Source organism: Lactuca serriola, chromosome 4, assembly GCF_051521515.1.
Source record: "Lactuca serriola cultivar US96UC23 chromosome 4, Lser_US96UC23_V15, whole genome shotgun sequence".
Lineage (NCBI taxonomy): Eukaryota > Viridiplantae > Streptophyta > Magnoliopsida > Asterales > Asteraceae > Lactuca > Lactuca serriola.
In genome coordinates, this window is record NC_136411.1 from 243,225,411 (window position 1) to 243,228,274 (window position 2,864).

Here is a 2,864-nt window from a genome sequence, read left to right on the forward strand (position 1 = left end):
ATTATAAGAGTTTATGATAATTTATTGAAATCATTTTTTAATAAATAATCAACTATATCAAGTTGTTGTTAGTGTGACTCTTTAGGATCATGTATTATCTAATAATATATTCTATAATGACTTTAGGCATATATATCTTTCAATCTCTTACTTGCACAAACTCATTATAAATTGATATAGACAGTGGTGAATGTCTATCAACATTTCACCGCCCCTATTAATATATGACTTCGTGTCATTCTATCAAGATTCAATTCCCCAAAAGCTTAAAGGTACAATTGGTGTATAAGGTAAGTTATCAGTTATCCCTTTGTCACATACTGTTGGATTAGGTGTCTAAGCACATAACTATATTTGCTATGTACTTGAATTGATAATAGCACAATCATTTTGGGTTGCCTTCATACTAGCAACTAGACAAGATTATTTATTGAGAAAGAGGAAGAATTTATTATTTGGAATAATAAATTAATATAGAAAAATGATTTATTAATGTATTATTGGACCATCCTAGAAAGGATGGACGAAAACTTTTAGGGAGTCCCTAGAATTTTCATCTAAGGCCTAAGGGATGGGGAGTCCATGGGTTGTTTAGGCCTTAAGCTGGAAATTAAGGTTTCCTCCAGCAAACCCTAGCGTTGGCTCTAAGCAACCAACAACTATATAAAGAGCCTCTACCTATTGATCTCGGCCAATGCTTCCAAACCCTAAGAAGAGCCAAATTCTAAAGCTTCCTCCTCCTCCTCTCTCTCTCTCCTCTCATCCTCTTGCTTGGTGTGTTTGCGAGCCATTAGAGGTGTTACACTTGTGAACTTGCTCTCAAAGTTCAAGATCTTCAAGGATTTCATTGATATTACAATATAAGAATCAAGGTATGTATCGTAACCCTAGTTATTGTTAATTTCGAAAATAATACACGTCTCCTAGGGTTTGTAGTTTTCTGTTCAATGCTTGTATGTCTAATAGAAAAAACATAGATCCAACATATTAGGGTTGGATGCACACATAAGATTGTTTGCTATGCTCAAAACCCATCAGTGGTATTAGAGCTAATGGTTTTTGTTTTCAATTAGATTTGATGCAATTGATTGAACTTGATAAAATTAGGGTTTATGGCAATTGAACCCTATAGCTTATGATTTTCGCAATTAGGGTTTCATAACCCTTATTTTCGAAAATTTGCTTAGGGTTTTTCAACCCTTTCCTTTGGCCTCCAAAATTTCGAGATTTAGGGTTTCCTAACCCTAGGGTTTTTGAAAATAAGGCATGGATTAAAACCCTTTCCTTCCACCACAAGTAAAGATTTCGAAAATTAGGGTTTTGGGTGGGTTGTTATTTTTGGTAATCATCTTCTTAATTGTTTAATTAGGTAATTAAATATTTTGATATATCCCTCCCATATTTTTGAGATTTAGGGGATAAAGGATTAGTTTAAGTTAATTTGTTTAATTTAATGGATAATCCTTAATTGATTTAATAAATTAACTAAAGTTTTAATTAATAGATAATTATTAAATCAAAGTTTTTAAAATTTTAAATTTCATTTTAAATTGTTTTTAATTTTTGAAATTTTAAATAGATTTAAAAACCCTAATATTTTGAAATGTTTAAAGTACACCCTTATACTATATGTAAAATTAAAAGTTTAATATTTACTATATGTATAAGACAAGTCAGTCGAACTGCTAGTACACCTCATTCATGAAGTCGGTCTATAAGGGGAGTATAAGGAAACTGCCTATAAAATAGCGGTTGAATGGGTGTCCACTCTCACTCACCGTTTCCTTGATTGGTGGAGGGTCGTTAGCCGAACGGGTTTAATAGGATAGTTAATTCTTATTAATAAGTATAATGGAATATATAAAGTAACTAAATGTTTTTTTTATTAAATTCCCAATCTTAGTTACTTTAGGAAAAATGTGAAATTGGTGTTATCCCATGAAATTGCACATTGCACTTAATATAAGTCGTTAGTGGAGCGTGTGTGGTTAACCGACACACTAATACGGACTAATAAAGGGTGGTAATGGGTGTCTCATAAATTATCATTGATTAATGAAGTACGTGGCTAACCGACACATTAATTAGGTGATCAATGACATCGCGAGATCCTCGATATCCCAGTCAAAAATGCAAAGGGCATAATCGAGATTAAACATTCCATTGAATAGTTCAATGAATCTCAAAAGATCTAGGAATTTCATTTAAAACCTAATTCATTTAAATTTTGTTTTTTCGTGGTGAAATTGGTAAATCTTCATTTACCTACCTTTAAATAATTTACAATTAGATTACGGCATGAACATAACAAATTACTATTGTATAGAACCATCCTAGATACCAGCATACATAACCAAATGGGTCATCATTGGTGCCTTCGACCCATAAGAACAGTGAGGAAACTCACCTCACAGTCTGAAAAATAGTTGAACAATATACTGCTCCAAATACCGGCTCTACAGGTCACATATCCAATAGATAGACACCAGGGATTAACTATAGCTCAAAATACCCAAAATACCCTTAAGTCAAACTTGGTCAACCTTGGTCAAAGTCAAAGTCAACAGGTCAAGGAGTCCACCTGGTCCACTCAGCTGAGTACATGGGGTGCACCCATCTCCTACACTGGGTGTAATCCTGCCTTCACCGGAATCAGGAGTTTGACTATCTATGCGCGACTTACATTCAAAATCTTCTTTTCTCAATAAGAGCTTAATGCATTAAGTAGTCACGTCAAAACTTCAAATCCAAGGCTAAAATACCACTAAGAGTCATAAAGTTTCAAACTTTATGACTTTGCATGTCCGTTAAGAGCTTAATGTTGAATTTGGTGTGTGACAACCCGTAATTTATTTTTTGTACAA